Below are 13,090 nucleotides of genomic sequence, written 5' to 3'. Positions count from 1 at the left end.
CAAACGTTCAAAAAACACAATATGTCGGACTCCCGTTACGCTGCCGGTTAGCTGCCTGGTTAACGTACCAGGAAGCACCTTTACCGCGAAAAATCGCAATTTTTTTTTTTTCACCCCCCAGGGAACTTTAATAGCCCCCTCATCAATCCTAGGGGTTCAGGAGGGGTCTGCCTTACCCCTTTCATTCATTTACACCTTTTTTTTTCCACCTCTTGTCTCTCGATCCCACAGAGAGACAAGATGGCGGCCGCTCCAGACTGTTTACAATGATAACAGCCAATCAGCTTCTCCTCAGACTCCCGTTACACTGCCGGTTAGCTTCCCGGTTAGCTGCCCGGTTAGCTGCCCAGTTCGCGTACCAAGACGCGTCTCTACGGCGAAAAAATCGGATTTTTTTTTTGTTTTTTTTTTGGCCCCGCGTGGCTTTATAATATCCCCCTCATCAATCCTAGGGGGTCAGAAGGAGTCTACCTTGCCCTCTTTCCTTCATTTCCCCCTTTGTTTTGGCCTCCTCTTGTCTCTCGATCCTACCGAGAGACAAGATGGCGGCCGCTCCGGACTGTTTACAATATTGACAGCCAATCAGCTACTCCTCAGACTCCCGTTACACTGCCGGTTAGCTTCCCGGTTAGCTGCCCGGTTAGCTGCCCGGTTCGCGTACAAAGACGCGTCTCTACGGCGAAAAAATCGGATTTTTTTTTTTTTTTGGGTTACACTGCCGGTTAGCTTCCCGGTTAGCTGCCCGGTTAGCTGCCTGGTTCGCGTACCAAGACGCGTCTCTACGGCGAAAAAATCGGAATTTTTTTTTGGGCCCGGCGTGGCTCTATAATATCCCCCTCATCAATCCTAGGGGGTCAGAAGGGGTCTACCTTGCCCTCTTTCCTTCATTTCCCCCTTTGTTTTGGCCTCCTCTTGTCTCTCGATCCTACCGAGAGACAAGATGGCGGCCGCTCCGGACTGTTTACAATATTGACGGCCAATCAGCTACTCCTCAGACTCCCGTTACACTGCCGGTTAGCTTCCCGGTTAGCTGCCCGGTTAGCTGCCCGGTTCGCGTACCAAGACGCGTCTCTACGGCGAAAAAATCGGATTTTTTTTTTTTTTTTGGGTTACACTGCCGGTTAGCTTCCCGGTTAGCTGCCCGGTTAGCTGCCTGGTTCGCGTACCAAGACGCGTCTCTACGGCGAAAAAATCAGAATTTTTTTTTGGGCCCGGCGTGGCTCTATAATATCCCCCTCATCAATCCTAGGGGGTCAGAAGGGGTCTACCTTGCCCTCTTTCCTTCATTTCCCCCTTTGTTTTGGCCTCCTCTTGTCTCTCGATCCTACCGAGAGACAAGATGGCGGCCGCTCCGGACTGTTTACAATATTGACAGCCAATCAGCTACTCCTCAGACTCCCGTTACACTGCCGGTTAGCTTCCCGGTTAGCTGCCCGGTTAGCTGCCCGGTTCGCGTACCAAGACGCGTCTCTACGGCGAAAAAATCGGATTTTTTTTTTTTTTTTTTTTGGGTTACACTGCCGGTTAGCTGCCCGGTTAGCTGCCCGGTTAGCTGCCCGGTTCGCGTACCAAGACGCGTCTCTACGGCGAAAAAATCGGATTTTTTTTTTTTTTTTGGGTTACACTGCCGGTTAGCTTCCTGGTTAGCTGCCCGGTTAGCTGCCCGGTTCGCGAACCAAGACGCGTCTCTACGGCGAAAAAAATCGGAATTTTTTTTTTTTTTTTTGGGGCCCGGCGTGGCTCTATAATATCCCCCTCATCAATCCTAGGGGGTCAGAAGGGGTCTACCTTGCCCCCTTTCCTTCATTTCCACCTTTGTTTTGGCCTCCTCTTGTCTCTCGATCCTACCGAGAGACAAGATGGCGGCCGCTCCGGACTGTTTAGAATGTTGACAGACACCGGAGAGCCAATCAGCTTCGCTTCGCAAAGTTCCGATACGCGAAAAGTTCGCGAACCGGAGCGCTGCCCGGAGCGCTGTTACAGATATATATCTTGTTTTAAACGTTAATTTCTCAAAATCCACTGAAGCACATATATTGAGACCTAGCAAAGGCACATCGGGCTAACAGTCCCTACAATTTTGCCAAGTTTCGTGGAAATCCATTCAGCCGTTCGGGCTAAAAGTGAGGCCAACCGCCCTATGGAAATTAACATGGGAAAAACGTGTTTTGGGACCCCCCTTTTTTCTCAGCCCCCCCTTGACGAACCCCCCCCAAATTTCCAGGAGCTGCTCAGAAACAAAATGTGCCATTTTCCTGAAAATTTCAGCCAATTCCGTCCACAAACGCCAAAGTTATTAGGCATAGAATTTTCAAAAGTTCCATAGAGAAAAAATCCTAACTATATATACCTACTGGCTATCGCCAGTAGGTAATATATATATATATATATATATATATATATATATATATATATATAGCGCTCAGCTTCCAAGAATCCCCCTCAGAAGAACCGCACTCGTAGACCCAAGTTTGATGCTCACACCATCATTATTTTATTTTCAGAACCAACAGACGCGTTTCAGCATCAAGCCTTCGTCAGTGTTAATCACACTTCGCAGGTTAGCCTGGGTATTAATGCAATCGCACATTGGCTAAACATAGTAGATGGACTAAAGACATTGCAACTAATTATCGCGCCATCTTTAAACATGCAAAAACATAATAGAATCCGCATTTCGGGTACACATTCCCGTCTTTGCCCCGCGTTTACTCAGTGCAACATAATCGGAAATACAATAAAATGAATATCGCCGTGTATCGCTCCCCGCATTGTAACCTTATGGGGAGATTAGAGGAGCGCAAAACCTTGCGCCACCTTTTCGAATTTCCGACAGTCCATAAAGCCATGAATTGGCAAATTTCTCACTATTAACAAGCAAGTAAGGCATTTGATGCATTATACCACACCGATCTTCTATACAATCCGCTAAATCAGTACAATACATTTTTCTTATTATTGTCTGAAGTGTGTATTCTTTTCATTTCCGAAATACATTCTAAATTCTCAACCCTCAATCTCTCCTCATGCTTGGAGGGCTCATATTTTTAAGTGGGAGGTGTGGCCTCTATGCCAAATTGACTGTTGCGCCGCTGAAGAGTGCAATGAGCACGAAACGCATCCAGCGTGAATCGACAGGCATGCTGTAAACTGGACCCGCCCGCCAATCTGGCTTTTACCTCATGAAAGTTGCTGCAGTGGATCTCCAACAGGTGGGAACCTTGGAGCTTTGATTTGTGCGCGGCCTCCTAGCCGCAGGTGATGTGCCACCCGGAGATTTGGGGCCGAGGGGCTCCAATCGCAGAGTCTTAGTGTCTCAGTGTGGGGGCATCCATGGAGGATTGGCAGGCCGGATGTGCGGGTGGAGGCCCATTGGTGGGCTTGAAACATCTCAGACAGCGGCAGATAACTGAAGCCCACGCCACAAGACCCACAAACCAACGCTGACTCATTCGAGTCGCTCATTGGAGGGCTCATATTTTTAAGTGGCAGGTGTGGCCTCTATGCCAAATTGACTGTCGCGCCACTGAAGAGTGCAATGAGCACGAAATGTGTCCGGTGTGAATCGACAGGCATGCTGTAAACTGGATCCACCTGCCAATCTGGCTTTTACCTCATGGAGGTTGCTGCAGTGGATATCAGAGTGTGTCTCCAACAGGTGGGAACCTTGGAGCTTTGATATGTATATAAGTTACCAATATTTAATTGACGTACCAGGCAGTACTATGCACTCAAAGTATTCTATTTTGAATGTTTAATTTGCACTTATTATTATTATTTGGTTTAATTGACCATTCAAAGATGGCGCCTATGATTTAGGACTTTGGTCCTTTGTTTGTGTTTCTTAATTTGCCATTATTTACACTCGCCTCGCCGCCGCCAGTTGAAATTGACGAAGGCAAGTGCCGAAACGCGTTTTTCTTTTGTGCAATAAACCCACTGGTTTAACTTACTGCGAGTGCTGGTTTGTTTGACATTGTCAGGCAGAGGAGCTGTGAATATATATATATATAAATATATATATATATATATATATATTCTTTCCAAACCTATTTCCGTGAACAAAGAAACAGGCACCGACTCTGTGGGATTTCTATCAAAGAAAATGATTTATTCCATGCGATACAGTTCTTATATATATATATATATATATATACATATATAGATATATATATATTTTTTTTTTTGCAATATTTGCAATGCAGTAAATCAAAAGCACAATAATAATTCTGTAAATAAAGACAGAGCAGGAGATTCTTGCCTTTCACCCTGGATAACTTAAATTTAGCAGCTAGCACCGGGAAGCCCGCTCCGTCTTCTTGCCCTTACTCTCTCTCTCTCTCTCTGGGAACAGTGCAACAGGGACAGCGGCTGTGGGAACAACGGCGATATGCACGACCCCATCCATGAGCTTCCAGGAGGCATCTGCACCCCTCTTTTTAATACACTAAAAGCTGGCAACACAACATTATTTTCTTTTTGCACACAAGAGGGTCTTGTGATATTATGAGTGTTTTCACTAACCCAGAATCCTCCTGACTCCGACTCGCCTCTTGCTTTCACCGGTACAAATTAATCATCCTCCCAGGGCTTTCAAACTAATCCTAGGCTTCTTAGGGGTCAGTACAACCTTAACGGCATGTCTGGACTGATCCACATGCTTTTTCCTCATACAGTCAACATGCTCCTGAATTGTACATATAATTGTTTCTTTTAGGAATGGCAAAAACCAGCATCACAATATCATCTTTTTTCCAGTGTGGTACACAAGTTTTCTGCATGCATTTGCATCACAATATCTTCTGCACATTATTCCCTATATACTGTACATTTGGCTAAGATTCTCTCTCATCACATACTAGCTCCACCGAAATCTAATCTCTTTCAGCTGCTCTAGGGTCAAAGTAAAACACAGCCCTTCTAGGCAACCATGTTCTGTCTCCATCCTGGAGTAAGGCACCTGGTTCAAAGGTCTCATAGCTGTAATGAAGTTGCCTGGGGCAGTTTCCCCTTTGTGTCCAATTGCTAAACAAAATGCAGGGTGCTCTTTGTGAGACATAGCCTTTGAGAGGCATCAAGCTTCCAGGGACAGGAGATTGCCAGTAAAGAAAGCAGTGACATGTTGCACAATGTTTGTCAGGGCCCTGATTAGTTACATTCTGTTTTTGGTTGGGTGCTTTGAAACAGAGGTGGCTGAAGCTCAGCAAGGCTATTGTCTCAGAAAGCTTCAGTTCTGCTGCCCATCCTCACCCTATTGCCCCTTTCTTGGAGGGAGATGTGAAAGAAAATACTTACTTCTAAGATGTGGGAAGCCCAGACAGGATAGCAAGCAGCATCCACCAAGTTCAAATAGTTTCTGTAAGTGGATAAATAAAACAACCTTTTCAAAAGCCAGTCTTGTGGCACATGAAATGAAAATCCATGTTGGAGAATGATTTTTATGTATGCTGATTATGTGCCAGAAGAAGGATTTTCTATCATGTTCCAAGCCAAAGTAAGAAGAAATACTTTTTTAAAATCTCAGGAGTTTAGAAATGTATAAACTGCCTCAGCCTTGCTCTGCATATGGCATTGTTAGCCAGTTTTTCCCTTATCTACATGCAAATATGTTCAGCTTGCATGTTTTGAGTTGAACATAATATGCAGCTGGGCCTTACCTTTAACATGGCAAAAGTACTGCTGATTTACTAATTGCCAGATTTAGTGTTACACAAAAAGCAGGTTCAGACTGCAATCCAAAACCCATTGCTGATGGCCTGTATGGCACACGTCTGCTTTCAGCTCATGTTTTTCTCTACATGCGTCTGCTTTTAAGTCTAACAGTGGTACAACACAGGTACACACTTAACATTCACATAAAGCAGAGCTATTGCTCAGTTTATTGAGGCATTAGAAGTTTCTACAACACCTTACCGCAGGGTTAGTTTCTGAGACAGCACTGTTTCTCATATATTTTGAAATGTAATACATTTCTCTTTACACACAGCTTTTCGGTTTATAAAAATAAAAACACTTTTCTACCAAATATAGGGCCATATGTAGGAGGCCATATACCGGTCGGTAAACGCCGATTTCGGCCGTTACCGACTGGTATTTGGAGTTTCAGATGTAGGGGGCCAAAATATTTCCGAATCTGTAAATTTACTGAATCGGTAATTTTACTGATTCTGTAAATTACCGATTCGGTAAATTTACAGATTCAGTAATATGGGATGTAGGTGGCACTGAAAACAGTGCCACAGGCCCTAAATAATTCGTTATTTACCATCAAATTCTATTTGATGGTAAATAACGAAGTCCTGTGTACATGCACATCTATGCATGTACACCTGTGCCATGTGGCACACATACATGCCCTAAGGGCATGTATGTGTGTCACATGGCACACAAGCCTGAATCCGGGGTGCAACAGGGTGTCAAAGTGACACCCTGTCCCCCTTGTAAAATCGGTCATTTTACCGATTCGGTAAGTGTCATTGGTTGCTAGGGGCCTCAAGGCCCATAGGAATCAATGGCAATTACCGAATCAGTAAATACAGATTCGGTAATTACTGAATGTTACCGATTCGGTAAGTATTTCGGTAAAAATACCTACATAGCATTTACAGATTTGTAAATACCGAATCGGTAAAATTCGGTATTTACCAATCGGCAAATGTCATTTACCTTCATATGGCCCATAATGTTTTAATTTAAAAAAATAATTCAGCTATTTAAAACTGCCAGAGATTGTAGACAGTTTTTCTGTGCCTGTCCACCCTAAGAGCGAGCTACTGCATAGGCAGTCTAAATGAAACCAATTGTGCGTGATAGATTGACTGAGCATGGGCCGAAGGCCCATCACAAATGCATTTTTTTATGGGTCACTCAAAGGGTCTAAAGCTGCAGAGGTGCCGCTATACAACAGCATACTATCGGAGTAATGGCTCTCCATTGGGAGAGCCATTTCTCTGATGATTTATGGCACATTTTTCCCATTGATTGGGCATAGTTACAATGCCATAGCAAGATACCTGGTGGGTTCTAAGGAAAGGTAATGGCATGGTTCAGTAGATTCCCATGAAATTCTGAAACATAGCACCTTACTTTGTAAGCATTGTTTTGGGGTTGAATGTCTACCCGACATTCTTAGAATCGTTTGTTTCTTCGTGTCTATATTTATTGTCGCTGTTCAGCATTTTGCCGTTGTCATGGAAGACTTACATTATTTCACAGCTATTGCTCTGGATTGACAGTGACCATATATGAGTGTTATGTCTTTATTTTATACAGAATGGGAGTTCAAAACCCTCAACACATCCTAGACTAAACATTGACTGCTCACTCCCACCACTATTTGAAGTCAAATAGGAAAACGTGGCACTCAACCAGCAACACTATTGTCCCTATGGTGGTGGAATGCTATTGCTAACAATTTACTCACAGGAGAACTGCCCAGTAACGAATGACTACTGCAGGACCTGGAAAAAAAGCCATTGGTCAGCCCTGTAAATGCATCCAAATATTTTCCTGCAGTACTGCCCGTGGTTCACTCCTCGCTTGCAACACCACTTCTTTTTAAGTAATGTGGTCCAAACCTCAAACAATGCACCTGGAGTTACAAATGTAACTCCATGTCATGAGAAGACTTTACTTCCAGTTCCAGGCTTCTATTTACCACAGAAACTCTTTCTGGCACCAGTAGAATTGACTCGGTTTACCTGATCCAATGTAGCTATTATATGGGGAACCAATGATTTGTTCAAGGAGAGTCAATGACCGTCAATACTGAGGTTTTGCTACAGGGTGTCATATGCTAAATCCAATGCACGTCATACCTGACCTGCAGTACCCTCTCCTGTTATATCAGTGATACCTGATTGAGCTCTGTTGGTAAACAACAATTCTGAAATGCTGCACTCAACGATATCCCCGGGACCCACAAATAGCACTGCAGCTGCAACTCAATGTGGATCACTTTTATAATATTTGTATCCCTGTGTTGAATGCTAACAGTTAGCTATTTGGAACTGATAAAGCAACCTTTGCCAGAGACTACCCCATCCATATTCCCTGCACCTATGACCTTAACCACATCGCTGCGTGCAAGATTCCCCTCCTGTGCTGGACCACAATTAAAACGGGTGTGGTCATGACGAGCTCAGCTCGTCATGAGCACACGAGCACTGTGCTGCATGACGAGCTGAGCTCATCATGAGCATGAAAGGGGTTAAGCTCTTAGCTTTCTCCATCTGCCCTAGGGCACCTCCAAAAAAGGACAATGCTGTCATCTGATACTGCTGTAACCACAAGGGTGTGCAAATTAAAGAACTCTGCTGAAGTAATTGTTACCATGAACTGCGTTTACCATGTTGCATTGAATAGACTGAGTGCTGGGATGTGAGGCAGTGTGCTCCCACCCTCCTTCTGTTGAAAAGGCTCCCTTGAGCTACTGAGTTGACAAGCTTGTGTTGATACACCTGCGCCCAGTCAGTAGTACTGAGTAGTCTTTGGGCATCATTTCAGCACCCCTAAAATGACTTGTTCCTCTCTACTGATGAACGAATGAATCCAGAAATATGTGTCTAGAGTTACACTGCATAAGCTGTACCAACAAAGGTGTGAAAAATACTGAAGTAAGAGTTATTATGCACTGCATTTACCATGATGCATTGGGGCAAACTGAGTGCAGGGTTGAGAGGCAGTGTTCTCCCACCCTCCTTAAGGTATTGTAAAGGCTCTGTTCTGCATTTGTGTTTTCAAGCTCAGCTCCTCCGAGAAATACTAATAATAATACTACCAACAACAGGAATGCAACAACAACATGACCACCACCACCAACAACAACAATATTATCAATACTAATCATGTTATTAATATTAATAACAATACATTGTATTTTTTAAAAACTTTTTATTGAGTTTTTCAAGAAATATTACAACCAAGCAGTGATTGAGAAGCACGTGGCTCGCAATTTGCCGGGCCACCAGCATTGATATGATAGATAGGCAACATTCCATGTCATTCTACATAACATGCACAAAAACACAAGGAAAAGATAAAAGGGAACCCAATACAGAGGAGCAAATTACCAAGGAGTTCCTAATAATTTTCATAGTACAGCAGTGACTCGACCTATAATCATAATATCCTAATCGTTACAGCTCTTTCTCATTATTCAATGTAGGAGTGAGTCCAGGACCCCTATTCCCCAGGCCCGTCGACACGTACATATTTTCCATAAGTGGGATTTCCTGTATCATTTATTATCTATGAAGTGGGCTTACAAATAGTTCTAAGAGGTTGCAGGATATCACATGGACGTGAAGTGACAGGTAAAAGTGTGGCATATATGTCACTCATAGTATCAAAATAAGGAAGGTCACAAAGCCATGTTTGTACTGATGGAGTTTGTGTGCTGCCCCAATGTAATGAAACCTGTCGCTTGGCAATCAATAAAGCAATAGCAGAGAATCGTCAAATGCTTCTTTGGAATGGCTTTACAAATCCCAAGAGGGCCTTCAATGATTTAGTGGGTACGGTGTATTCCACCATGGCAGACAGGTGTCTGAAAATGTCCTCCAAATATGCGTTTACAGGAGTGCAGTACCAAGCCAAGTGCAAGAAATCCGCCTCAGGAGCACCTCCTGCAAGCGTTCAACAGTTTCGGAGTAATGTAACCCCTATGAAGATATTTAATATGTAACAATTTATGTCGGTAATTACAAGAGACGTATTGTGTCTGAGAACAGCAGTAACGCCATGGGCCACCGATGCAATGATGGAGTCGGAGTGGGCTGCCACGGACTTCAGTGAAACAGTACTTGGGACTTCCTCTGTCATTGTTCTTCAGAGGTGCTACAGCGGCTTTGGGGCCTGCGTTGCAAATCGTGGTCATTGCCATGAGAGGGGACCACGGCTCCGGTGCAGGCAGAGGAGCCATTTCGAAGAGCGGCACCGGGTCCAAAGTCACACTTGAAGTCAATGTGCTGGTTTCTTCTTTCTTATTACAGCAAAATCACTTCCAAGGGGCCAGCAACTGGATTTGGCACCACTTGGCAGAGTAGGACTTTCAGCAGAAAAGCCCAGGTGCTGCAAGTGGAGTCTTTGATGAATGTGAGACTTCCGACAGGAGGCAAGCTCAACTCAAGCCCTTGGAGAAACTTTGAAAGCAGGATGCAGAAAGCAAAGCCCAGTCTTTTCACTTCCAGAACAGAAGCAGCAATCAGCAGGCCAGCACAGCAAAGCAAACAGCAAAGTGGCAATCTCTCTTGACAGCAGCACAGCAGTTCTTCCTGCCAGAATGTCCTCAATCCAGACGTTTCTAAGTATATGGTGTCAGAGGCCCTGTGCTTATACCCATTTCAAACGGTTTAGCATTTTATGTATGTTCATGTCTCATGGTTTCTAAGCGAGTTTTGCTGATGGTTAATGCTTCTCAGATGCTATAAATAAAATAGGTTTAAAGTAGTAACTATTGGCCACATGTCAACCAACTGAGTCAAATTAAATACAGCATTACGTGGTTTCTCATTATAAAGAGACTTGTGAAAAACATGTATTATTAGCAGGAAGAGTTCCCTGGGCTTTCCACCCACTTATGTACCATCAAAGCTTGGCAAGTAACTGAGGGCTGCTGATAATTGGGCTCCATTAAGGCACGCTCGCCAGTCAGTGAAAGACAGAGCACTGGTTCTATTCTGCCTTTTAAAATCAAGGCATGTTCCTGTTCTTTATCCTAATCTCTTTTGTCTATGTGGAAGCAACAAAGCACATGCATGCACATGGTAATGACACATATGATAATCCGACGGTGGAGTCCATGGAAAGTAGGAGGCTAACATTATGGTACATTAATTCGAAAAATGCTGCTTCTGTCCCTGGCAAATGGCAAAGAACAGGGGCGTCAGATAATAGGTGGAATTAACATTGTGAGCAAATGGGACTAGAATAGGGAACAGGAAGTGAGAGAGGGTGACAGATAAAGGAGCAGCATTGTAATCAGGGCAGCACTGCAATTAAAAGCTGGCAATGGTTTCACTGCAAGTACAGAGCTCAGCTCCGAAAATTAGGAGACCGGGAGAAACGTCTTGGGCAAATATTTACTCATAAGTGATAGGGAGAGGTGTACCGACTGAAGGTACTGCGTACCTAGGAGCATACAGCTAGATTCATCAAGCTTAAATCCGCTCGCAAAGGGGCAGATTCTAGAATCTGCCCCTTTGCGACCGGGATTTTTGCTTTTAGGATGCATCATCCCAAATGCAAAAATCGGTAAATAAGAATTCGCTAAATTGCGATTCTTTGCATTTAAGGAATCTCAAATTGGGATTCCTTAAATGCAATGCATGAACCTTTTCAAAATTGCGAATTCGCAATCTGGGGCCGCTATTTACCGCGAAGTCTAACTACGTGGTAAATAGCAAAAACTTAGAAAAATGCACTTTAGTGCATTTTTCTAAGTTGTGTGTTACACACACACACATGTCTTTGGGACATGTGTGTGCGCAACACCATGTACATTACCATTTCAGGGGTGCAACAGGGTGTCCTTTGGACACCCTGGCACCCTTGAAATTGCTTCATTATTTGCGATTCGCTAATTGCTAATCGCAAATAAGGAATGGCTCCTCTTTCATTCCTATGGGCCTTTAGGCCCTTAGGAATGAATGGAAAAGCCATTCCTTATTTGCGATTTGCAATTAGCGAATCGCAAATAAGGAAGCAGTAGAAATCGCTTAAAATATTGCAATTTCTACATGCATCCCGTTTTGCGAGTCTTTAATAGCGAATCCTTAAAATTCGCTATTAAGGACTCGCAAAACATGACTTTGATGAATCTGGGGGGAAATTGCATGTTTTGGTGCTAAAATGCAGTCGTATAAAACCCGTATTTCACTAGGGAACTGAGAAATATGGAAAATATTTGATGGTCTACCTTGAAATATGGATTCCATCAGGATAATAACAGTCCCAACCCTCTCTCCAACCTTTTAGAATTGTCAGGGCTTCTAGGATTATATCATATGGCATGGAGACCCAAATTATGTGGCAAGGTTTTTTCTAAATTATCCAACAAAAAAAGACACATTAAGCAGCATATTCTCTGGCAATATAAGTTCATCGGTTTGAGCTAATTGTTTTTTTGTAAAATATGCATATTATGTGGCAAATGCGGTAAATCAAGGTTTATGAAGTAAAAGTTGCAATCACAGAATTGCATAAATCCACAGCCCTCACAATTGTCCATTGTTTTATCTATAATGTAATCCTGTAAAATAAAGAAAACTTAACCTTCTAATTGCAAAAAGGAGCCATTGTTAACTGCACTTTGAAGGAAACAGTCTTTCCAATCTAACTACCCCACAATAAACATGTAGTATAAAAATACATACCAAATACCATGTGTGGCATGATCCTATATCGTCATCTAGATGTTCTGATGGCGTCTTAAAGTAAAGGCTATCTGGTTTATGATCAGTGCTCATGGATTTATACAATTCTGTAGATGAGGCATATACCAGGCAATTGTGGATTTACAGCATTTGCCACATAATTTATCACTAACCCTGGGCGAAGCACTACGCTACGCTCGCGGAGTTTGCGAAGTTTGTGCAACTTCGCACTACGCGACCTGCATGTAGCACAGTGCGAACACGCGTAGTGCAGCGTAGCGTAGTGCAGCGCTCATTTTCTGCTTGTTTGCGGTCCTGAACGTCATGTTCGCGACCGTGAGCAAGCAAAATGACATCCTGGCGAGATTCTCAATGGGGGGAGGTAAGGTTTCTCATTGTGAGTGATTGCACATGCTCGCGACCGCTCTCAATGAGAAACTACCAGTTCGCGTTGAGAAAGCTGCAGCTCGAGTAATAATCTACTCGAGCAGCAGAAAACTATAGCTCGCACTGTGCAAGATGCCGTTTTCAATGATTGCACAGTGCCGGATGCTTGTCCGCACTGTGCAATCATTGAAAACGCATCTTGCACAGTGTGAACATGCTACTACGCAGCTTGCGTAGTGCTACGTGAAGTTCGCGTAGTGCGAAGTGCACTTCGCGTAGCTTCGCGTAGCACTACTTCGCGAACTACGCCCATCCCTATCACTTAGAGT

General features: G+C 43.7%; 1 protein-coding gene across 1 annotated transcript in view; it reads left to right on the top strand.

The window, feature by feature from the left end:
- BAIAP3 (BAI1 associated protein 3) overlaps positions 1-13,090 on the top strand; it is a 564,909-nt gene that overhangs the window by 4,865 nt on the left and 546,954 nt on the right. The gene's annotated exons all lie outside the window — the stretch shown is intronic.

Source organism: Lissotriton vulgaris, chromosome 10 (genome assembly GCF_964263255.1).
Source record: "Lissotriton vulgaris chromosome 10, aLisVul1.2, whole genome shotgun sequence".
In the NCBI taxonomy this organism is placed as follows: domain Eukaryota; kingdom Metazoa; phylum Chordata; class Amphibia; order Caudata; family Salamandridae; genus Lissotriton; species Lissotriton vulgaris.
This window is presented reverse-complemented; position numbering and strand designations above follow the sequence as displayed.